The 26271-nt window shown below is 46.5% G+C and overlaps 1 protein-coding gene across 16 annotated transcripts in view; it reads right to left on the reverse strand.

The window, feature by feature from the left end:
• SENP1 (SUMO specific peptidase 1) overlaps positions 1-26271 on the reverse strand; it is a 347559-nt gene that overhangs the window by 276882 nt on the left and 44406 nt on the right. The window lies entirely within an intron of this gene.

Here is a 26271-nt window from a genome sequence, read left to right on the forward strand (position 1 = left end):
AACATGTCTAAGGAAGTATGTGTGTAATGCATTTGCTGGCATATACAGCAGTGCAGTCATTTCAGAAAAACAGCAACAGTACTCTGAACTTGACATGTAAGAGCTGATCTCAAAGCAAACATATGTATTTGTTAGTACTTATGCATTTATGTGCCAGATTTTACTAAGCTATGCATATAACAGGAGCCAAGTAAGGCGCTGAACAAGACATTTTCTCGTAACAACCTTTTGAGGTGGTATTAGACACAATTGCCACCTCATCACTAGTGGGACCAGAGGTCCAAATGAGCAGATAGCTAGCACTTGTGCATTATGTTTTGCACTTTCAGGTGCACACATTTAAAAAAACAAAAACAAACTAAAACCTCGCTCCATCATGAAATGGGAAGTATACATTTTTATGGCCACCACAAGTCTCACCTGCCTGAAATGTCTGCAAACTAGGTAACTGACATGTAAATAGAGGATTTTTGAAGCATCCGTTTACTTGTGTGTAATCTACATGTTATCGCTATTACTTAGAAATGTAGATGCTTCTAAAATGATCTACTTGTTTTATAATTTGATTACCAAGGGCAAAAATTCAATGAGCAGTAGCAAACAACTGCCGAAATTGTTTGAGAGCATCAACTATATGCATGAAAATCTTACCTACAATAAATGCTGCAGCATTCAGTATGTTTCTATTGCTAGAACATAGCAACATAAGTGTTGCCTTACTGGGAAAGACCAAAGGTCAATCAAGCCCATTATCCCATTTCAGACAGTGTCCAATCCAAGTCACAAGTATCTGGCAAGATCCCAGAACAGTAAAACAGACTTTATACTGCTTATCATAGAAATATGGCTTGGCACTCACTGGACCTCCACGGTCCTCCTGGGCTCCCAGGTTGGTTGCTTTTTTTTTTTCTTCCACTCCCAGTCCCAGCCTTAAATAAGGCTTTTTAAAAAATTGCTATTACCAGCAGGGATACTCAGAACCTCCAACTTTTTTTTTTTGTGTGTGGGGACCAAGACTACCATCTGCCGGGGACAGAGAAATACTCAGCGTTCCAAGAAAGCACCAGTCGCTGTGATATCACTTGAAGTCTCAGCTCTCTACCTTCATCTGCTGGTGGGAAAGGGAACACACTGGTGGAGCCAGGATGCCTAGGAAAGGCAGTTTGAAAAAGTTCAATTCCTTAACCAGTGTTACAATGAATCAGTGTATGCACATTGCAGTTTTTAGTGCTGTTTCTCCTATAGAAAAGTATTGTGGCATTTTTTTTGGAGGTTCATATATATGCTGCTTCCCAACACATGCAGAAACTTCACTTCTCCAAATCATTTCTTCTCTTCCTATAACCAGAGCTATCTTCCTTGTCCTCTGCATTCACTGCCTTACCATTGGCTGGATCCTACTTATAGTCTCTGCAGCTAGTTACAATGGACACAAACAGGGTACACAGGCCGAAATAGAAATTAAAAAAAGCATCCATATTACTGATCCTATTTTCTGGACATTGCCGACTTCTTGGGGGGGGGGGGGGGGGGGGGGGGGAGAGCCAGCTCCATCCTCCTCAGTCCTAAGCACATCTCACATGGTCTCCCTAAATTTGCAGACATACATAAGTGCAAGTTTTGTCAATAGTTTTATCTGTCCCACCGATAGGAACAGAATGTTACTTGGCAACACAACTAGAAGCTGACCAAATTTCAATTTTGGCACCAAAACCCATATTTGGCCTTGTTTCAGCTTTGGCTGAAAATGCTGGTGCAGTTTCAGCTGAAAGTAAAAGCTTTGTGCAGTGTCCCATAGCACTCCTCAAACAGAATTGCCCCCCCCCCCCCCCCCCCCCCCCATCTCTCACGAGTATCACTGCAGGTTGTGACAGCTATTTTGAGACTGGAAACGGCATGGTCAGAAGCGAATGGGGTCACTCCTGTCTCAACTAGCCACTAACCCACGAGAGTGTGTACAGTAGGTATCAGGGGGATTCCCTTCTTCTGTTTGGGAAGGGGGAATGGAATGAGAACAGTTATCACTTGTTTCAGTTTTGCCTTTGCGACAAACTCGCTGCTCAGTTTCAGCCAGATTCGGTTTTGGTAAAGATCACTTTTCTTAGTGGTTAAGTAGCTTTTAGGGAACATAAAAAAAATAAAAAATTGATTAGTTTTTCCCTACCTCTCATATAGTGAAGTTACTTACCTGTAGCAGGTATTCTCCGAGGACAGCAGGCTGATTATTCTCACATATGGGGTGATGTCCACGGCAGCCCCCAGGTCCGGAAAATCTTCCTAGCAACAAAGGTTGCTAAAGCCTTCGAGCGCGCGGGTGCGCACTCCGCACATGCGTGGCCATCTTCCCGCTTCAGTCAACTTATGAAGCAAAACCAAAGAAATGAACAGCAGCAAAGGGGAGGCAGGCGGGTTGGTGAGAACAATCAGCCTGCTGTCCTCGGAGAATACCTGCTACAAGTAACTGCGAGGACAAGCAGGCTGCTTGTTCTCACATACTACTACTACTTAACATTTGTAAAGCGCTACTAGGGTTACGCAGCGCTGTACAATTTAACATGGAAGTACAGTCCCTGCTCAAGGAGCTTACAATCTAAGAGACAGGTGTACAATCTAAAGCTTACAATCTAAGAGACAGGTGTACAATCTAAAGACAATCTAAACAATCTAAAGACAAGTGTAGAGTCCGTCTGATAGGGCATACTATATTTCACGAAAGGTTAGGTGCCGAAAGCAGCACTGAAGAGGTGAGTTTTAAGCAGAGATTTGAAGATGGGTAGGGAGGGGGCTTGGCGTAGGGGTTGAGGAAGATTGTTCCAAGCATAGGGTGAGGCAAGGCAGAATGAGCGGAGCCTGGAGTTGGCAGTGGTGGAGAAGGGGACTGAAAGGAGGGATTTGTCCTGTGAGCGGAGGTTACGGGCGGAAACATAGGGGGAGATGAGGGTAGAGAGATAGTAAGGAGCCGCAGACCGGGTGCATTTGTAGGTAAAGAGGAGAATCTTGAATTGTATGCGGTATCTGATCGGAAGCCAGTGAAGTGTCTTGAGGAGAGGGGTGATATGAGTATATCGGTTCTGGCGGAATATAAGACGTGCGGTAGCGTTCTGAACGGATTGAAGGGGGGATAGATGGCTAAGTGGGAGGCCGGTGAGGAGTAAGTTGCAGTAGTCAAGGTGAGAGGTAATGAGAGCGTGGACGAGAGTTCGTGTGGTGTGCTCAGATAGGAAAGGGCGAATTTTGCTGATGTTGAAGAGGAAGAAGCGACAGGTCTTGGCAGTCTGTTGGATATGCGCAGAGAAGGAGAGGCAGGAATCGAAGATGACTCCGAGGTTGCGGGCAGATGGGACGGGGTGGATGAGGGTGCTCTTTGAGCAGGGACTGTCTTTCTTCTATGTTTGTGCAGCGCTGCGTACGCCTTGTAGCGCTATAGAAATGCTAAATAGTAGTAGTAGTAGTAAAAGAGAGTGGAGGAAGAGGAGAGGTGGGTTTAGGTGGAAAGACGAGGAGCTCGATTTTGGACATGTTCAGCTTCAGGTGGCGGCTGGACATCCAGGCAGCAATGTCGGATAAGCAGGCCGATATCTTGACCTGGGTCTCCGCGGTGATGTCTGGTGTGGAGAGATATAGCTGGGTGTCATCAGCATAAAGATGATACTGAAAACCATGAGATGAGATCAGTGAGCCTAGGGAAGAGGTGTAGATTGAGATGAGAAGGGGTCCAAGGACAGATCCCTGGGGAACTCCAACAGATAGTGGGATGGGAGTGGAGGAAGATCCATGAGAGTGTACTCTGAAGGTGCGGTGGGAGAGATAAGAGGAGAACCAGGAAAGGCCAGAGCCTCGGAACCCAAAAGAGGACAGTGTGGCAAGAAGTAAATCATGATTGACAGTGTCAAACGCAGTGGATAGATCGAGGAGGATGAGGATGGAATAGTGGCCTCTGGATTTGGCCATGAGCAGGTCGTTGCAGACTTTAGAGAGTGCTGTTTCTGTCGAGTGTAGAGGGCGAAAATCAGATTGAAGTGGATCTAGGATGGCATGAGAGGAGAGAAAATCAAGGCAGCGACTGTGAACAGCGTGCTCAAGTATTTTGGAGAGGAAGGGGAGGAGAGAGATGGGGCGGTAGTTGGAGGGGCAGGTAGGGTCAAGTGATGGTTTTTTTAGGAGAGGGTATGGGTATCCCTAGCCCCAGGCTCACTCAAAACAACAAACAGGGTCAATTGGGTCTCGCAACGGAGAGAACATAAAAATTGACCTACGAAGAAACATCTGAGAGTGCAGCCTGGAACAGAATAAAAATGGGCCTAAGGGGTGGAGTTGGATTCTAAACCCCAAACAGATTCTGCAACACCGACTGCCCAAACCGACTGTTGAGTCGGCTATCCTGCTGAAGGCAGTAATGAGATGTGAATGTGTGGACTGATGACCACGTCGCAGCCTTGCAAATCTCTTCGACAGTGGCTGACTTCAAGTGGGCCACTGATGCTGCCATGGCTCTAACACTACGAGCCGTGACCCTCAAGAGTCAGCCCAGCTTGGGTGTAAGTGAAGGAAATGCAATCTGCTAGCCAACTGGAAATGGTGCGTTTCCCGACAGCCACTCTCCTTCTGTTGGGGTCGACAGAAACAAACATTTGGGCGGACTGTCTGAAGGGGCTTGTCCACTCCAAATAGAAAGCAATGCTCTCTTGCAGTCCAATGTATGCAACTGACGTTCAGCAGGGCGGGAATGTGGTCGGGAGAAAAATGTTGGCAAGACAATTGACTGGTTCAGATGGAACTCTGACATCACCTTTGGCAAAAACTTAGGATGAGTGCGGAAGACTACCCTGTTATGATGAAATTTGAGATAAGGAGCATGAACCACCAGGGCTTGGAGTTCACTGACCCTACAAGCTGAAGTAACAGCCACTCAGAAAATGACCTTCCAGGTCAAGTACTTCAGATGACAGGAATTCAGTGGATCAAAAGGAGGTTTCATCAGCTGGGTGAGAACGACATTGAGATCCCATGACACTGTAGAAGATTTGACAGGGGGCTTTGACAAAAGCAAACCTCTCATAAAACGAACCACTAAAGGCTGTCCAGAGATAGGCTGACCCTCTACACGATGATGATAAGCACTAATTGCACTAAGATGAACCCTTACTGAGTTGGTTTTAAGACCAGACTCTGACAAGTATAGAAGATATTCAAGCAGGGTCCGTGTAGGACAAGAGAAAGGATCTAGGGCCCTGCTGTCAAACCTCCTCCATTTAAAACCGTAACTCCTTTTCGTGGAATCTTTCCTGGAAGCAAGACCCGGGAGACACCCTCGGAGAGACCCAAGGAGGCAACTTCTAAGCTCTCAACATCCAGGCCGTGAGAGCCAGAGACCGGAGGTTGGGATGCAGAAGTGACCCCTGATTCTGAGTGATGAGGGTCGGAAAACACTCCAATCTCCACGGTTCTTCTGAAGACAAGCCCAGAAGAAGAGGGAACCAAATCTGACGAGGCCAGTAGGGTGCTATCAGGATCATGGTTCCTCGGTCTTGCTGGAGTTTCAGCAAAGTCTTCCTAACTAGAGGAATGGGAGAATATGTATACAGAAGGCCTGTCCCCCAATGTAGAAGAAAAGCATCTGATGCTAGTCTGTCGTGGGCCTGAAGTCTGGAACAGAACTGAGGAACTTTGTGATTGTATTGAGTGGCAAAAAGATCCACCGAGGGGGTGCCCCACGCTCGGAAGATCTTGCGGACAACCATGTTCAGGGACCTCTCGTGAAGTTGCATTATACTGCTCAACCTGTCGGCCAGACTGTTGTTTACACCTGCCAGATATGTGGCTTGGAGAATCATTCCGTGCTGATGAGCCCAAAGCCACATCCTGACGGCTTCCTGACACAGAGGGCGTGATCCGGTGCCCCCCTGCTTGTTCGTGTAATACACGGCAACCTGATTGTCTGTCTGAATTAGCACAATGTGATTGGACAGCCGGTCTCTGAAAGTCTTTAGTACATTCCAGATCGCTCGTAATTCCAAGAGGTTGATCTGAAGATGCGTCTCTTGGACAGACCAAACTCCTTGAGTGTGGAGCCCATCCACATGAGGCTCCCACCCTAGAAGGGATGCATCCATCGTCAGCACTTTTTGTGGCTGAGGAATTTGGAATGGGCGTCCCAAGACCAGATTGGATCGAATGGTCCACCAATGAAGGGAATTGCGAAATTCGGTGGAGAGACGGATGACATCCTCCAGATCCCCCGTAGCCTGACACCACTGGGAAGCAGGATCCATTGAGCTGATCTCATGTGTAGACGTGCCATGAGAGTCACATGGACTGTGGAGGCCATATGGCCGAGAAGTCGCAACATCTGCTGAGCTGTGATCTGTTGAGACGCTCAAGTCAAGGAGACGAGGGACAGAAGGTTGTCTGCCCTAGCCTGGGGTAAGTAGGCTCGAGACGTCTGTGTGTTCAAGAGAGCTCCTATGAAGTCCAATTTTTGAACAGGAACTAGATGGGACTTGGGATAATTGATTACAAACCCCAATAGCTCGAGCAGCTGGATAGTAATCCGCATGGATTTCAGAGCTCCTGCCTCCGAGGTGTTCTTCACCAGCCAATCGTCGAGATAAGGGAACACATGCACTCCCAGTTTGCGTAGCGACGCTGCGACCACTGCCAAACATTTTGTGAACACTCTGGGCGCAGAGGCGAGACCAAAGGGCAATATGCAATACTGAAAGTGCTGAGTTCCCAGACGAAATCGAAGGTACTGCCTGTGACTTGGGAGCACCGAGATGTGAGTATAGGCATCCTTTAAGTCCAGAAAGTATAGCCAATCGTTTTCCTGAATCATGGGAAGAAGGGTGCCCAGGGAAAGCATCCTGAACTTTTCTCGAACCAGATATTTATTCAGGCCCCTTAGGTCTAGGATGGGACGCATCCCCCCTGTTTTCTTTTCCACAAGAAAGTACCTGGAATAGAATCCCAGCCCTTCCTGCCCTGGTGGAACGGGCTCGACCGCATTGGCGCTGAGAAGGACGGAGAGTTCCTCTGCAAGTACCTGCTTGTGATGGGAGCTGAAGGATTGAACTCCCGGTGGACAATTTGGAGGCAAAGATTCCAGATTGAGGGCGTATCCGGACCAGACTATTTGCAAAACCCACCTGTCGGAGGTTACAAGAGGCCACCTTTGGTGAAAAAATGTAAGCCTCCCCCCAACAGGAAGATCGCCCGGCACAGACACTTTGATGTCAGCTATGCTGCTCCGGAGCCAGTCAAAAGCCCGTCCCTTGCTTTTGCTGGGGAGCCGGAGGGGCCCAAGGCGCACGCTGCTGACGAGAGCGAGCATGCTGGGGCCGAGCCTGAACCGGCTGCCGAGAAGCAGGAGTGTACCTACGCCTACTAGAGGAGTAGGGAGCACTCCGTCTTCCTCCAAAAAACCTCCTAGATGAGGAGGTAGTAGCAGAAGGCGTCCGGCGGGCGAGAGAATCCATAGCATCATGATGCTTTTTGAGGGAATCAACCATGTCCTCAACCTTCTCTCCAAAAAGATTGTCCCCACGGCAAGGAACATCTGCCATACGGTGCTGGGTCTTCTGATCCAGGTCCAAAACACGCAGCCATGAGAGTCTGCGCATCATAATACCCTGAGCAGCCGCCCGGGATGCAGCATCAAAAGAATCAAAAGCTCCCCTGGCCAGAAATTTTCTGCACGCCTTCTGCTGCCTGACCACCTGATGAAAAGGCTCAGCAAACTCAGGGGGAAGAGCTTCAACCAAGCTGGACAGTTGCTTTATCAAGTTCCGTAAGTGGATGCTGGTGTACAGCTGGTATGTCTGGATTTTGGCCGCGAGCATTCCGGCCTGATACGTACACCTCCCAAAAGAATCCAAGGTTCTAGACTCTCTGCCTGGGGGTGCCGAGACATAGTCTCTAGTACTCCTGGATCTTCTGAGAGCAGAGTCCACCACCATGGAGTCATGAGGAAGCCGGGCCTTCACCATCACAGGTTCACCATGGACTCTGTACTGGGATTCGGACTTCTTGTTGACCACTGGATTAGAGAGGACAAGACCAGTTCCGCAACATCACTTCCCTGAGTGTATTGTGCAGGGGGGCCGTTGCAACCTCTTTAGGTGGAGAAGGATATTCCAGGACCTCGAACATCTCGGCCCTGGGTTCATCCGCATCCTCCATGGGAAAAGGAATTTCCCGCACAAAAGATGAAAAGGAGAGACTCTCCGGTGGAGATTGTCTAACCTCAATAGGAGGAGTGGGATCAGACGGAAGCCCCTGAGAATCTTCCTCCGAAAAATACCTGGGGTCTTCCTCTTCACTCCATGAGTGCTCCTGCTCGGTATCGGACAAGAGCTCCCGAAGAGCAGCCCGAACCCGATCCTGTCTCGACCTCGAGGCCCGATATCCTCGTGCGGGGGGGGGGGGGGGGCCAGAAGTGGACCGGTGCCTGGATTCCGGTGAAGCTTCCTCCACCGACGTCGAGGGAGAGTCCACCCGGGTGTCAGCCGACTCAGGCACCACACACGGTACCGAGGGCGGAGACGTCCACACAGGAGATGGACCAGACGCAGTCTCAACAGTGGGTACCGAAGGCGTAAGCACCTGCGGTACTGATGCCGATGGACGCATCATCCCTTCCAGAAGGCTTGGAAGTATGGCCCGGAGACACTCATCGAGGGCTGCCATCGGAAAAAGCGGTGGGGCCGGTGCAGGAGCCGGTGCTAGAGTCTGCAGGGGTTCGAGAGCCGGTACCTGGCTGCCAGACGGCAGACGCATCGGCACCTCCTGAATGGAAGGTGAGAGATCCTCCCGGTGCCGACTCCCTCGGCTCCCCGGAGCTCTCGGTACCGTAACGGGAAGGAGACCAATGACGGCGCTTCTTAGCCTTCGCTCGACGCCCGTCATCGACACTCCTCGGTACCGATGAAGAGGACGCGGAATCCTCGCGCCTCTTCAGGGCCGGGTCCGACAGAGCGGTCCCGGGAGGCCTGCATAGCAGTAGGCCTCGAGACAGGTGGAGACTCGCTCAATACCTCGCTGCTCCCAGCGGCTGCCTCTCAGCAGCCATTTCCTGGACTCTCGATTATGCTTCCCTCGACGCCGACGTCGGTGCCGTCAACCTCAGTACCGATGCTGACGACGAAGGTTCGGACGGATCCGAAAAAAGTCTCACACGCCGAGCTTCTCGAGACAACTGGGTCCGTTTTTTCATCAATTTACACAACTTACAAGCAGCTGGTAAACGATCAGGACCCAGGCACTGGATACACCAAGTGTGAGGATCGGTCGACGAGATGGTCCGATTGCAGCGGGAACAGCGTTTGAAGCCGCTGGGAGTCCTCAATGACATCGGAGGAAAAATAGCGGCCGAAAAATCAAAGGGCTCGATGGTGCCAATCGAAAGGCACAAAAAAAGAATTTGCCATGTGACCTAAGCGGTCGCGAACGGAAACGAAAGAAAACTTAAAATCGAAAAATAAACTAGAAAATAAAGGGAAAAAAATTCTCTGTCTTTTTTTTTTTTTAAACAAAAAGAAAATAAAACGGAGCGCGTAAATGCGAGGTCAAAAAACGAAACCTACCTCCTGGGCCAAAAAACACACAGAGAAGTCAAAGTCACCTCTCTTCGCGAACGCGGAAAAAAGGAAACTGAGGGAGGCGTGCGGGCGGGAAGTCACTCGCGCATGCACAGTGCGTTGTCCCCGTGCCAGTCGCGCACCTTCTAGAACTTTTGATTTTCCGGAGCTCCTGGGCCGTCGCGGACAACGACCCATGTGTGGTGAGCTCCAACCTGCTTGTCCTCGGAGAAAAAGTGGCTACACTAAAAGGGCATGCACAAAACCGATAATGCCTTCACAAAACTGAAGTGAAGGAACCTCCGATACCCCTGCCAGCTCAGGATACAAAGGTAAGCTTCCATTAGATCCAAAGAGTTGAGGAATTCTCTGGGCTTCATAGCAACTGACCAGAGTACAAAGTCTCCATATGAGGAGGACACCGAGGGCTCAGTTGACTCCCTTCAGATCCAGGATGAGCCTGAAAGAGCCCTCCTTCTTTGGAACAAATTAAACTGAATATTACCTATACTCGTCTCGTTCCGGGGAATCAGAAACAATGCTCATAAACAGATTACCTTCACCAGAGTCTCCCCAATGGCATCTGGCAGAGGACACTTGTATAGGAATTCCAGAGCATTCTATACTATACTACATACAGGCTTGTATTAATTTCAAACAATTCCAAGAAGATAACACCAAGATAACCTCTTCAATCGAGGGAAGACACCATAGTTGTCACGTCTGTGGTCGTGACCACCCTCAGACTTACCCTATTTCTGGGAATCAGTGTCTGTGCTGGGTTCTGTCTACTTCTGAGTTGGCTCTGTTTCTGTCTCTGGGTGCTGGCCACTTCCAGCATGGCGCTGATTGCCTCAGTATACTGCACCTGTGTGGGTTTAACCTCTCTGTGCTTCAGTATACTGTTCCTGAGTTAGTTAGCTCTCTGTCTCTGTGGGCTGGCTGCTCTAATTGCTTCACTACTCTACACTTGTGTGTATTGGGCCTCTCTGTACTTCAGTGGGCTGTTCCTGAGGTAGCTCTGTCTCAGGCTGGGTGGGCTGGCTGCTTCCAGCCTGACACTAATTACCTCACTAGACTACACCTGTGTGGGTTAGGTCTCTCTGGGCTTCTGTATGCTCCCTGCCTGTGGCCTGAAGGGGTGACCTCATCTGGCAGTGCCTTCTTAAGGAACTGGTGTTCTAGTCTTCAGTGCCTTTGCATTGCCAATGCCTCCACAGTGCCTTAGGTCCCGAGGTTAGTGTGCTGTTTGCACAGTTAGCTTTCCTTGTCGGCTTCCAGCCCTTCTGCTTTGCTACTATACTATCACCTGTGGGCCTTGCCTTCTGGCTCAGGGTATTATTGCTCGTAGGCTTTCTGCCTAGTCTACTACTTACCTGTGGCCTTCTTGCTTTCCTGCTCAGGGTATTATTGCTCTGTGGGCTTTCAGCCCTTCTATGTCTATTGTTCTGTGGGCTTCCAGCCCTTCTGTGTCCTTTGTTCTGAGGGCCTCCAGTCTATCTGTGTATATCACTCTTATCTGTGGGCTTCTAGGCCTTCTGGGTGTATTACTGCGGTCTGGGGGTTTCCAGCCCTTCTGTGGGCTTCCAGCCTTTCTGGGTGTATCTCTCTGACTTGTAGGCTTTCAGCCTTTCTGTGTATATTATTCTCGGTGGGCTTCTAGTCTTTCTGTTATCCCTGTTCAGTGGCTCTGCTCCCTGTCTGAGGTTGGTTAGCAGCTGATGCTGCAGCCATTTCTCTCCTTTCTATCTGTTAGCTACTGTAGCTCCAGTCTAACCCTTCCTCTGGCAAGCGTATCTGTCATTCCCATTCCCTTCAGCTTAGCTTGTATTTAAGCTCCTGTGTCCTCTTTCCTGCCAAGCTAGGCTTACATGGACACCCTGCCTGCCTAGTGTTTGGGTGAACCCGGATCCAGTCTAGCGGTGCCAGTTTCCCGAATACTGTGGGAGAAGCCTGTATTGAGTATCCTGTATCCTGCTTCTCAAGCCTGAACCCTGCTGTAGGATGTTGTTCCTGGATTCCTTGTTGCTTTCCTCTTCAGCTCCAGCCAGTCACTCCAGTCCCGTCTACTTCAGCCCGTCTTAGGGTTGCCTGTTTCCTGTTGGGTGGTTTTGCCTGCTGCTGCCACCTCCGTGACAGCGGCCCAAGGGCTCACATTTCCCCGAGAGACCTGACAATAGTATATAAACAATGAAATTACATTACTCAGCCAAATTATGTCTGGAAAAACAAATATGTTTTTAAAGCTTTGCAAAAAAAGATAGTAAGATGGCAACGTTCTGATCTGAAACAGAAGATTATTCCAAATTTACACCGTAGAAAGGAAACAATGGTTCTAAATGCTTTATACTCAATATCCTTCACTGCTGGATAGTTAAGTATGACCTACAGAACCCACTGATCTTCAGTAATTTGTATCTACCCCTGAAAAAAGATACACACTTGGAATATTGTACCCACAGCCACCAGAGGGTGGACCCCAACACATTCATTGGAATGAACCCCTTGGCAAGGTGGAAGATGGGCTAGAATCCCAGCCCACAAGAAAGGGCTGAGCACACTGAAAAAAATCTATTGTGCTGGCCGACACAGGCTCTGCCCGACCTATACCTCTGATAATCCTGGGAGAGTGCCCTCTACCAGAAGTACCTCTGCCAGTCACTTTCCATCTGTCCTCTGTTAGCTTGAGAACCTTAGTAGGCCCTAGACTCTCAACAAGCTTGTCTAGCTCTTCAGAGAGCCCTTAAAGCTTCAATTTGGAGGTCACATCTCCTGGCTGTCACACTAAGCCACTGACTTAGCCAATACCTTAAGGTGGTCATACAAGCTATCACACAAAAAGAAGGCCCTCATCTCAATATTTGCCACCGCTTGATCCACCAAGGCAAGATCAATGGACCTATTCCACACACACAATTTAAAACATGCCCATGCCACCAGAGCACCATAGATAGCTGCCTGAACAGCCAGTATGGAAACATCAAAATTCTGCTTGAACAGGGCCTCCATCCTACGGTACTAAGGATCCCTCAAGGCCATCCCGCCATCCACCAGAACCATATTTTTCTTAGTGGCAGCAGAAACTACCACATCTACCACTGGAGGACAGAGGAACTCTATTTCTATCCCTGTTTCGGGATAGAATACATACGGATCATAGATGATACCACAACAAAAGGGACATCCAGGCAGTTTCATTGGATCTTAACATCTGATATCCCGATGCATAGGAAAGGATCACGAGGACTTATAAAATCTACTTCAGCAAAAAGATCTAAAGTGCATGAAGAGGATTTAGTGTTCTCCTCAAACCTCAAAACCAAACACCTGGCTGATGCTTTGGAACACTTGCACCACAGAAGAACCCTCCCTAGAGATAAATCCTCCATCCAAGCATCCTCCTCTCCACCTCCAAGCTGTCCAGCAAATCCTTGTCAGAAGAAGGATTTGCTTCTCCCAAGATCCCCTCCTAAGAGGGGAGACCCTGTATCCAAGAACTCTTCCTCCCAATCCAGCCTCTGATGCTTAGGAGGTGGCTCCTGAGGCCCCACTCTCCCCCATCCCCCGGAGATCTATACAGCCTAGCATCCCTTCTGCCTCATGCAGAAAGCATTATACCTTGCCAGATGAACTCTAGTAAAAAATCAACTCCAAGAACTCTCTGGCCAAGACTGCCCTCTGGCTGACCTAGCACTAGAGACAAGATGGCAGTGGTTTCTGCCAAAGCTGGAACAGCTGCTGCCTCCTGCGTGCCTGAAAAACTCACTTCAGCATTGTCTTTGCAGGGCTCCAACTGCCTTCACAGTCCAGAGTTACCCACTAGCCCCAAGTCAGCTCCCCAGTGGGAGACAAAACAAAAGGGGGAACCCCCCCTCTAAACCACCATACCTTATAGACCCCCGCTGCTGCATCCACCTCACAGCAGGAATAGGCGGAACACTAATTTCTCCAAATTCATAACAGTGGCCTCCCACTGTGGTCAAGAGGTTCGACCAGCAACACAAGCCACCTCTGAGACCCAAATTGTCCAGAGAAGGAAACCTTGACGGCACACCTGAGCTGCAATGGGTAGACAGATTCCAAGGTGTTTATTTTACATTACCTAGTTCTTTTTTTTTTGTGGGGGGGGGGGATTTAAAGTATTTTTATTCAACTTACAAATATTGGTAAGATGTATGAAACCGTTTAAATGCACGTGGTATAACTTCAATTTCAATAACATACCAATAAAACATCTGTAATACTATCTCCATTGTTTCCCCCCCCCCCTTTCCCTCCCATTCCCTTTCTTAATTCCCCCATCCTTTCCCTCCCACTTGGGTATCTCCTCACTCTGTCCACTCTCATTGACCATTATGCATTATACTCTCTAAATGTGTCCATTCTGCCGCTGCTGGGTTGTATCTCCCCATTCTCCAGTCTGTTAATTTTTCAAGCTCTGCCAACACCTGAAGTTTCAGTGTCCACTGTCTTATGGTGGGTCCTACATTCTGCTTCCAATGAGAGGCAATCAGGGTTTTAGCTGCCGCGAGACAAAGTCTTTTAAGGTGCTTCTGCCACTTCTGACCCCTTCGGTTTTCCCAGCCTAAAAGGCACCATTTCGGGTCCATGGGGAACTTAGTTTCCAAGATTACTGCTAGCTTCTGGGAGACTCCTTCCCAGAATACCTTAAGAGATGGGCAAGTCCACCAAATATGGAATAGGAGCCAACCTCCTGCTTACATCTCCAACATTGATCTGTAGTATTGGGATACATACATTTCACCCTATTTGGCGGCATATAATACCATCTACTTAAAACCTTGTAAGCATTTTCTTTTATCATAACGCACACAGATGCTTTTTTCACTTCCATAAGTAGAGGAGTGTGGTAGCCGTGTTAGTCCACTCTTAAGGTTATCAATAGAAATCAAACAAAATAAAACATGGAAAAGAAAATAAGATGATACCTTTTTTTATTGGACATAACTTAATACATTTCTTGATTAGCTTTCGAAGGTTGCCCTTCTTCGTCAGATCGGAAATAAGCAAATGTGCTAGCTGACAGTGTATATAAGTGAAAACATTCAAGCATTACTATGACAGTCTACAGGGTGGAAGGATGGGGGTGGGTAGGAGGTATGCATGGGGACATCAAAGCATATCATTGATATTCTAACAGGATAGGTGAGGGGAGGGTGATCAACAGAGAAATACAGCTTTATGGTTTATAATGGGCTAGGAACCCCAGATCCTTGTTAAGTCCTTTCTGTTGGGTGTTAAAATATTCAATCATTCTGACTTCAAAGGTCTTACGTTCTTGTATGGTTTTAAAGTTACCTTTCAGGATTCTCACTGTGAAGTCACTGGTACAGTGTCCTGGTCCTGTAAAATGCTGACCAACAGGGGTGGGAGACCTACTGGCACCAGTATTGTTCATGTGATGTCTATGTAAATTGAATCTTGTCTTAAGCATCTGGCCTGTTTCTCCAATATATTTCCGATCTGACGAAGAAGGGCAAACTTCGAAAGCTAATCAAGAAATGTATTAAGTTATGTCCAATAAAAAAATATATCATCTTATTTTCTTTTCCATGTTTCATTTTGTTTGATTCACTTCCATACAAACCGCTTCCCATTCATTTGCACTCAATTCACTTTGTAAATCTTTTTCCCACGCTCTCATATACGATAGTTTAACCAGTTTCGCTCCCCTAATTAGTCGATAAAGCCTTGATATACCCTTTCCCATCCCTTCCAAGGATTCCCACAGATTTTCCAGCCCCTCGGTCTCCCTAGGGTCTGCCTTTAGCCAGCCTTGCCCTTTTATAAAGTGTCTAATCTGAAGTATGCATAAGTCTGTAGCTGATAATTCATATGTCCTCTGTAGTTCTCTAAACTCCCTCATTTTTCCATCCTCCAGAAAGTCCCGAAACTTCCCTAGCCCTTTCTGTCTCCATTCCTTAAAATACTCCCCTCTCTCTGCCTATTTGGAATGCAGGCTCATAAGTAATCGGAGCCATCGTAGATGTTCCCCTTGCCCCCTTGAGTTTATACTTCATCTTGCCCCACATTCTCTCCAGGTGGGATACAAAGGGGTTGCGTGCCGATTGTTTATGATCAGGCAATTTCTGGAAGTCCATAAAATTCCCCCCAGACTTCATTCTGGAACGAAGTGCTGCTCTAATTTTGTCACCTGGGATCTGTTCCCTTTACTCCATTCCGCAAGTTGCTTCAATTGTGTAGCCTTATAGTACCAGATGTTGGGCATTCCCCTCCCTCCTTGTTCTACCCCCCCCCCCCCCCACCACATGACTCTTTTCGTTAACCTAGCCTGTTTCCCACCCCATGTAAACTTCAATATGTCTGATTGTAATCTATCCAAGTCTCTTTTGAGAATCTCCACAGGGAGGGTCTGAAAGAGGAACAGCAATCTAGGTAAGATATTCATTTTGATCACCGCTATTCTGCCCCACCATGACAGCCACCCATTCTTCCATCTACTCATGTCTTTACAAATATCTTGAAACAGGGAGTCATAGTTCAGTGCATATATTTGGATAAGATCCCCAGATATTTAAAACTTTTTCCTGCTTTTTTAAAATAAAATGACTAACATGCTCTCTAAATCTGCATCCGATATCGTGATCCCCAGTATCTCAGACTTATCATAATTTACCTTGAAGCCCGCCAGCTCCCCATAGATATTTAGCTCGCTGCATATAATGGGCAACGTCATCCGTGGGTCTCTTACATAAAAGAGTAAATAGTACCTGCAAATAGCGCTCTCTTATGCCCCCTGCCCCCTATTTGTATCCCTTTAATATCAGGCACTTTTCTAATTCTCTCCGCTAATGGTTCTATTGAGATAGCAAATAAAAATGGTGAGAGGGGGCACCCTTGTCTAGTACCTCTTTGAATGCAAAACTGCTTTGAATAACCCCCGTTTACTTTAATTCTTGCTACTGGCTCAGCATACAAACCCTTCAACCATCCTATAATTCCCTCCCCAAACCCCATACCCCCCATAACCTCCCAGAGGTATTCCCACTCCACCCTATCAAATGCCTTCTCTGCATCTGTTAATAAAGCGAAGGAGTCTCCTTGTTTTTGAGCTCCCCAACTCACATTTAGGGATCTTCTAATGTTATCAGCTACTTGTCTGTGGGAGATAAATCCTGACTGATCTACGTGAATTATTCAGGGTAGGACCTTGCTCACTCGGTCTGCCATTATCTTGGCCAGGATTTTGACGTCCACATTAAGTAAGGATATTGGTTGGTACGAGCCGCACACTGTTGGATTCCGACCCAGCTTCAAGATAACAGATATGCCCACCGCATGCATACTTGTTGGCAACTTTCCTATTCTAAAACATTCGTTACCAACCCTTTGCAGCAGTGGAGTCGATTCCATTGCCAGCAGTTTGTAAAATTTGGCTGTATACCTGCCCAATCCTGGTGCTTTGCCTCCCTTTAAGCCCTTTATAACCTGTATTACTTCATCCGAGGTAATAGGCATGTCTAACCCCTTCCTTTGAGCTCCCGTTAAGTCTAAGTCCCTTATATATTTTTGAATCTCTACTCTTGGAACCCCTGTCCCCCTCGAGTATAACGCAGAGTAGTATTGAACAAACTGCTCCCATATATCTCCGTCTTGATGAAATATCTTATCTCCAGGCCCTTTTATCCTCGTAATAGTACCATTGGTTCGCCTTTGGTGGAGGCTACGGGCCAACATTGTACCTGCCTTGTTACTGAACTCAAACTTCTGTTTTGCCATTTTCCTACTAAATTCCATTTGTTCTATCTGTATTTTCTGTAATTCCGTTCTACATTCAAGGTGTTTCCCCATATATCTCTGAGTCTGCACCCCCCTGGTGTACGGCCTATAGATATGCTAGTCGCTGTCATACTCCTACTTCATATTCCTGTTTCTCTTTCTTTCGCTGCGCCCCCCCCATTTCATCAGGTACCCCCTAATTACCGCTTTTAACGCATCCCAAAGTGTCCCATCTAATACATCCCCTTTATCGTTGAAAATCAAATAGTCTTTTAAGACCTTGCGAAGCACCTCACATGCTTGTACCTCATCCAACAATGACTCACCTCCAGACTGTGACGCTCTGCTCCTTTTCAATGCCGCGTAATTCTATCCACACCGGGGCGTGGTCTGATACATGTATATTCCCTATTTCTGAGCTCTTTACCTCCCCCCATATCCCTCTGGAACACCAAACTGCGTCTAACCTAGTTTATGTTTGTTGTGCGTGCGAATAGGAGTATGTTTTTTGCCCTGGATGTTGCAGCCTCCAAATATCTATTAAGTCTAAATCCTTGAACATGCGCATAAGCTTCACCTTGTTTGTCTGTCCACTCCCACAACACCCCCCCCTTTGAGTGATCCATGTTTGTCGTTGTTATAATTTGAAGTCTACCCCCATGACTACCTTCCCTGCAATAAAGATCAGAAATTCTATCCGCAGTGCCTCAAAAAATGCTCCCTGTACTCCGTTGGGAGCATATATATTAACAAAAGTAATTGGCCTGTTATGTATCTTCCCTTTGATCGCCATACATCTCCCATTTCTTTCCATGTATACTTGCTCCTGATGACACAAAGTTATTCAAAGTCGTTAACTTGCGACAGGATTGTGAAAAATTACAGAAGGACCTTACGAGACTGGGAGGCTAAATGGCAGATGACGTTTAATGTGAGCAAGTGCAAGGTGATGCATGTGGGAAAAAAACAACCCAAATTATGTCATGCAAGGTTCCACACTAGGAGTTACAGACCAAGAAAGGGATCTGGGTGTCGTCGTCGATAATACACTGAGACCTTCTGCTCACTGTGCTGCTGAGGCTCGGAAAGCGAATAGAATGTTGGGTATTATTAGGAAAGGTATGGAGAATAGGTGTGAGGATGTTATAATGCCGTTATATTGCTCCAAGGTGCGACCGCACCTTGAGTATTGTGTTCAATTCTGGTCGCCGCAACTCAAGAAAGATATAGTGGAATTGGAAAAGGATCAGCCAAGGGCGACTAAAATGATAGCGGGGATGGGACGACTTCCCTATGAAGAAAGACTAAGGAGGCTAGGGCTTTTCAGCTTGGAAAAGAGACGGCTGAGGGGAGACATGATAGAGGTATATAAAATAATGAGTGGAGTGGAACAGGTGGATGTGAAGCATCTGTTCACGCTTTCAAAAAATACTAGGACTAGGGGGCATGCCATGAAACTACAGTGAAGTAAATTTAAAACAAATCGTAGAAAGTTTTTCTTCACCCAATGCATAATTAAGCTCTGGAATTCGTTGACGGAGAACGTGGTGAAGGAGGTTAGCTTAGCAGAGTTTAAAAAGGGGTTAGACGATTTCCTAAAGTACAAGTCCATAAACCGCTACTAAATGGATTTGGGAAAAATCCACAATTCCAGGAATAACATGTATAGAATGTTTGTACGTTTGGGAAGCTTGCCAGGTGCCCTTGGCCTGGATTGGCCGCTGTCGTGGTCAGGATGCTAGGCTCGATGGACCCTTGGTCTTTTCCCAGTGTGGCATTACTTATGTACTTAAGATGAACCCCCTCTTTAATATAAATTAACAGTCCCCCCCCTTTTTCCCTCTCCTAGGGTCTTGCTAATATGAACTTTCCCCCTAGTCCTTTATATTGTAGCAGTTGTACATCTTTCTTCTGAATATGTGTTTCCTGTAATATTACCAAATCCCATTTCATTCTATGAACCTCTCTAAAAATGACACTTCTCTTCTCCGGGCTATTTAGTCCATTGACGTTCTAGGACCCTACCTGTATCCCTCCCTGAACCTCCCCCCCCCCTTTCCCTCCCTTGCCCTACCCCTGTGTCCCATTAACTGACTGTTCGTTGCCTCAGCCAGTTGATTCCCAAAGGAAGTGATATCTCACCAGAAGCCAGCCACACAACCATGCACTCAGATATATCTTTCTCACTTTTCGAGACAACATTCATTCCCTCCCCCACTCATTTCTACTTATTACTATGCATATTCACTCTTTCTTGCTAGTCAGTTTGTATTCCAATATTGAGCCCTTTCTGTCTCTTTTCAAGTTATTTCTCCTCTCTCCAATCCTGTTGTCTCTCCTGAGGGAGATGACTCCTCTCCCTTCGCACTCTAGTCCATCCATTTTGCTTTTTGTTTGGTGTACTTGTATTTTTCCGTGAGTTTGAAAGTCCTTTGGTAAGTCTGTGCATCCCATTGCCGCCAGGATCCTCCACGCTCCCTCCGGTTGTTGCAGTTTCTGAAACTTGCTTCCCACCGTTACTTGCATGCCACTCTGGAATAGCCACTTATATTTCAGTCCCATTCTTTGCAGATACGTCCTTATTTCCTTGAATTCTCTCCGTTTTTGGAGGGTTCTCTTGGCCAAGTCTTAGAACACTTGAACTTTGGCATTTCTCCATGTGATCTCGCCGTTCGCTCGTGCTTTCCGCCATATTGACTCCTTAATCTAATACTCATGAAAACACGCTATAATGTCTGAGAGTTTCCCCTCGTTGAACTTCCTGAGCCCCTATGTCTTGCCCCATCCTTAACCACCTTTAAATCTAGATTGAAAGCCCACCTCTTTAACATTGCTTTTGACTCGTAACCACCTGTCACCTCTCACTTCTACCTACCCTCCTCTTTCCTCTACACATTAATTGATTTGTTTGCTTTATTTTTGTCTATTAGATTGTAAGCTCTTTGAGCAGGGACTGTCTTTCTTCTATTTTTGTGCAGTGCTGCGTACGCTTTGTAGTGCTATATAAGTGCCAAATAGTAGTAGTAGTTTTACTACTACTACTATTTAGCATTTCTATAGCGCTACAAGGCGTACGCAGTGCTGCACAAACATAGAAGAAAGACAGTCCCTGCTCAAAGAGCTTACAATCTAACAGACAAAAAATAAAGTAAGCAAATCAAATCAATTAATGTGAACGGTAAGGAAGAGAGGAGGGTAGGTGGAGGCGAGTGGTTACGAGTCAAAAGCAATGTTAAAGAGGTGGGCTTTCAATCTAGATTTAAAGATGGTTAAGGATGGGTCAAGACATAGGGGCTCAGGAAGTTTATTCCAGGCGTAGGGTGCAGCGAGACAGAAGGCGCGAAGTCTGGAGTTGGCAGTAGTGGAGAAGGGAACAGATAAGAAGGATTTATCCATGGAGCGGAGTGCACGGGAAGGGGTGTAGGGAAGGACGAGTGTGGAGAGATACTGGGGAGCAGCAGAGTGAGTACATTTATAGGTTAGTAGAAGAAGTTTGAACAGGATGCGAAAACGGATAGGGAGCCAGTGAAGGGTCTTGATGAGAGGGGTAGTATGAGTAAAGCGACCCTGGCGGAAGACGAGACGGGCAGCAGAGTTTTGAACCGACTGGAGAGGGGAGAGGTGACTAAGTGGGAGGCCAGCAAGAAGCAGATTGCAGTAGTTTAAACGAGAGGTGACAAGGGTGTGGATGAGGGTTTTGGTAGAGTGCTAGGAAAGAAAGGGGCGGATTTCACGGATGTTGTAAAGAATGAAACGACAGGTCTTGGCAATCTGCTGGATATGAGCAGAGAAGGAGAGAGAAGAGTCAAAGATGACCCCAAGGTTTCGAGCTGAGGAGACAGGGAGAATGAGAGAGCCATCAACAGAAATAGAAAACGGGGGGAGCGGGGAGGTGGGTTTGGGGGGGGGGGGGGAATGAGAAGCTCGGTTTTGGTCATATTTAATTTCAGGTGGCGTTGAGACATCCAGACAGCAATGTCAGACAAGCACGCTGAAACTTTGGTTTGGATGCAAGGTGAGATATCAGGGGTAGAAAGGTAGATTTGGGAGTCATCAGCATAGAGCTGGTAGGAAAAGCCATGGGATGAGATTAATGAACCAAGGGAAGAAGTGTACATAGAAAAGAGGAGGGGACCAAGAACAGAACCCTGAGGTACGCCGACAGGCAGAGGGATAGAAGTAGAAGAGGATCCACCAGAGTGAACACTAAAGGTGCGGAGGGAAAGGTAGGAAGGGAACCAGGAAAGGACAGAGCCCTGGAATCCAAGTGAGGACAGGGTATCGAGAAGTATGCTGTGATCGACAGTGTCAAAAGCAGCGGAAAGATCAAGAAGAATGAGGATGGAATATTGACCTCTGGATTTAGCCAGTAATAGGTCATTGGAGACTTTAGTAAGCGCAGTTTCGGTTGAGTGGAGAGGGCGAAAACCAGATTGTAGTGGGTCAAGAACAGCATGTGAGGAGAGAAAATCAAGGCAGCGGCGGTGAACAGCACGCTCAAGTAATTTGGAGAGAAAAGGAAGGAGGGAGATGGGTCGGTAATTAGAGGGACAAGTAGGGTCGAGTGAAGGCTTCTTAAGGAGAGGTCTGACTACAGCATGTTTAAAGGCAGCAGGGACAGTCGCAGTGAAAAGTGAGAGGTTGAGAATGTGACAGATAAAAGGAATAAGAGCAGGAGAGATGGCATTAAGAAGGTGGGTGGGAATGGGATCAGAGGAACAGGTGGTACATTTTGAGGAAGAAAGGAGAAGTGTAGTTTCCTCAATAGAAACTTCAGGAAAGGAGGAAAGGGAATGAGGGGAAGGAGAGAGAGGGGAACGGACTAGTGGAGGGAGAGGTGGTGAGGTAGAGAAAGCAAGGTTTATTTTTTGAACCTTGTTGTGAAAGAATTCAGCAAGGGTCTGAGGAGATAATGAAGGGGGAGTTGGGGGAGGGGGCACCTTGAGGAGAGAGTTCAATGTGGTGAAGAGAAGTCGAGGATTAGAGCCAAGAGAGTTGGTCAGTTGGATATAATAATCCTGTTTGGCACGTAAAAGAGCAGATTGGAAGGAGGTCAGCATGAACTTAAAGTGTAAGAAATCAGCAAGGGCCCGAGATTTCCACCAGAGGTGTTCGGCGGAGCGGGTACAGGAACGTAGTAGTAGTTGAGGGCCGAGGCTGCGGTGCACTCTCTCTACCTTCACTCTCGTTTCTTCCTGGGATTCCTGCGCTTCGTTTCCTAATTGTAGGATAAATATGCTTAACTCTTGCACCACCTTCCTTGTATCCTTGTATTGATCCTCCAGGTATTCCCTTGAAACATAGGTTGCACTGCCTTGAGCGATTCTCAAGGTCCTCCACCTGCTGTTCCAGCTCAGCTCTGCCTTTCGTTGTTGAGGCCCTCGCCCAACCCCTTAACCTCCTCCTCTATATTCTCCACTCTCTCCTCTGTCTCCCCGACTCGGTTGCCAATTTCCTTCATCTCACCACGGAGTTCCGCCACTGCTGTTTGTATACTCTTTCTAGTGGCTATCATTTCTGATTTAAGCTCTGAACTAGCGTGCAATATCACTTTTCTGTGTTTCTTCTTCTCCCGCACACGTCTCGGGATAAGGTATCTTTCAAGGATACCTCACAAACAGGGAAGATAGGGTTTCTGGATAGTGAGGTTGCACAACAGACCATGGTAGGCCAGGTGCCCTTAAATACAACCAAAGATCAGACAAAAGATGGCAAATCATTAGTGTCAAGTACTAAGCATTATGCAATTAGGAACAAACAACATACTCTGAAATGTCTATATGCAAATGCTAGGAGTCTAAGAAATAAGATGGGAGAGTTGGAATATATTGCACTAAATGAAAAATTGGATATAATAGGCATTACTGAGACCTGGTGGAAGGAGGATAACCAGTGGGACCACTGTCATACTGGGGTACAAAGTATATCGTAGTGATAGGGTGGACCGGAATGGTGGAGGGGTAGCATTGTATATTAACGAGAGCCTTGACTCAGAGATTACACATTCAGCAGGACACAAATCACACCTTTGAATCATTGTGGGTTGAAATTCCATGCAGAAAAGGGAAAAGGACGGTGATAGGAGTGTACTACCGTCCGCCTCGCCAGGATGAGCAGATAGACGCAGAAATGATAAAAGAAATCAGAGACGCAAACAAAATAACGAAATAACCAACGAGATTAACTAGAGCTTCCAGATCATGCACTCATGGGCGGACACATTCCAGTTAAAACTTAACGCAGAAAAAACTCAATGTCTAGTTCTCACTTCCCAATACAACACAAACAACTACCCCACTATAACTATACCCTACTGCACACTTCCCATCTCAGAAAATCTGAAAATTCTTGGAGTCACCATTGATCGAAACCTCACACTCGTTACCCACATGAAGAATACAACGAAAAAAATGTTCCAATCGAAGTGGAAACTCAAAAGAATAAAACCTTTTTTCCCCAAGGAACATCTTCCGCACCCTAGTACAGTCATTAGTAATAAGCCACTTGGACTACTGTAACGCTCTGTACGCAGGCTGTAAAGAACAGACCATTAAAAAACTCCAAACAGCCCAGAACACCGCAGCCAGACTCATTTTTGGAAAACCTAAATATGAAAGTGCAAAGCCCCTAAGAGAGAAACTGCACTGGCTTCCGCTCAAGGAACGAATTGAGTTCAAGATGTGCAAGACCATACACAAAATCATTCACGCAGATGCCCCACTCTATATGTTAAACCTAGTGGACCTATGCCCAGAAACGCCAAAAGAGCGGCCCGCAAATTCCTCAATCTGAACTTCCCCAGCTGTAAAGGAATGAAATACTAACAGGCTTATGCTACTACCTTTGCGTACAAAAGCACACAGTTTTGGAACGCTTTACCCATGGCCCTGAAAACCATGAACAATCTAACCAGCTTCCGCAAAGCTTTGAAAACACATCTCTTCAACAAAGCCTACAAAAGTCATCCTCAATGAAACAAATCATTCCTTAAACCACCCAAGTACACCAAAAAACACCTCTCACACGACCTTACCTAACACCTTTCCATCTAAATCCTCTTATACCTCAGCTTATGATCAACTGTATTTAAATCATGTAACGACTTTATCATAACAATACTCTGTAAGCCACATTGAGCCTGCAAAAAGGTGGGAAAATGTGGGGTACAAATGCAATAAATAAATAAATAAATGAATAAATAAATAAAATGTGATAATAATGGGCAACTTCAATTATCCAAATATAGACTGGGTAAATGTAACATCGGGACACGCTAGAGAGATACAATTCCTTGATGAAAACAAGGACAGCTTTATGGAGCAGCTGGTGCAGGAGCTGACGAGAGAAGGAAAAATTCTAGACTTGGTCCTTAGTGGAGCGCATGATCTGGTGAGGGACGTTATGGTACTGGGGCCGCTTGATAACAGTGACCATAATATGATCAGTTTTGATATCAACCTTGAAGTAACTATACACAGGAAGTCAAATACGTTAGCGTTTAACTTTAAAAAAGGAGACTATGATAAAATGAGAATAATGGTGGGGGGGGAAAAAAAAAAAAAAAAAAAAAAAAAAAAACTTAGGGGGGCAACTGAGAGGGTAAAAACTGTACAACAGGCATGGACGCTGTTCAAAAATACCATCCTGGAGGCCCAGGCCAAACATATTCCGCGAATTAGAAAAGAAAGACTGAACTCCAAAAAACAGCCAGCGTGGTTGAAAAGTGAGGTGAAGGACGCTATTAGGGCTAAAAGAAATGTCTTCAGAAAATGGAAAAATGAACCGTCTGAAAATAACAAGCAGCAGCATAAGGAGTGTCAAAAGCAAATGCAAGGCGCAGATAAAGAAGGCCAAGAGGGATTACGAAAAAAAATAGCATTAGAGGCAAAAACATAGCAAAACTTTTTTTCGGTATATTAAAAGCAGGAAGACGGCAAAGGAATCAGTTGGACCGCTGGATGACCGAGGGGTAAAGGGGGCAATCAAGGAAAATAAAGACGTAGCGGAGAGACTGAATGAATTCTTTGCTTTGGTCTTCACCAAGGAAAATTTGGGTGGGATACTGGTGTCAGATATGGTATTTCAAGCGGACGAGTTGGAGAAACTTCCTGACTTCACAGTAAACCTGGAGGACGTAATGGGGCAGTTCAGCAAACTGAAGAGTAGCAAATCTCCTGAACCGGATGGTATTATTTTTATTTGATTTATTTTTGTTACATTTGTACCCTGCGCTTTTCCCACTCATGTCAGGCTCAATGCTGCTTACATATTGTATACAGGTACTTATTTGTACCTGGGGCAATGGAGGGTTAAGTGACTTGCCCAGAGTCACAAGGAGCTGCCTGTGCCTGAAGTGGGAATTGAACTCAGTTCCTCAGTTCCCCAGGACCAAAGTCCACCACCCTAACCACTAGGCCACTCCTCCACTCTCTGGTATTCATCCTAGAGTACTGATAGAACTGAAAAATGAGCTTGCGGAGCTATTGTTAGTAATATGCAATTTATCCTTATAATCGAGCGTTGTACCGGAAGATTGGAGGGTGGCCAATATAACGCCAATTTTTAAAAAAGGTTCCAGGGGAGATCTGGGAAATTATAGACCGGTGAGTCTGTCGTCGGTGCTGGGCAAAATGGTAGAGGCTATTATTAAAAACAATATTACAGAGCACATCCGAGGACATGGATTACTGAGACCAAGTCAGCACGGCTTTTCTGTGGGGAAATCTTGCCTGACCAATTTACTTCAATTCTTTGAAGGAGTAAACAAACGTGGACAAAGGGGAGCCAGTTGATATTGTGTATCTGGATTTTCAATAGGCATTTGACAAGGTATCTCATCAAAGGCTACAGAGGAAATTGGAGGGTCATGGGATAGGAGGAAATGTCCTATTGTGGATTAAAAACTGGTTAAAGGATAGGAAACAGAGTGGGGTTA

The sequence above is a fragment of the Microcaecilia unicolor genome, chromosome 3 (assembly GCF_901765095.1).
Source record: "Microcaecilia unicolor chromosome 3, aMicUni1.1, whole genome shotgun sequence".
NCBI lineage: Eukaryota > Metazoa > Chordata > Amphibia > Gymnophiona > Siphonopidae > Microcaecilia > Microcaecilia unicolor.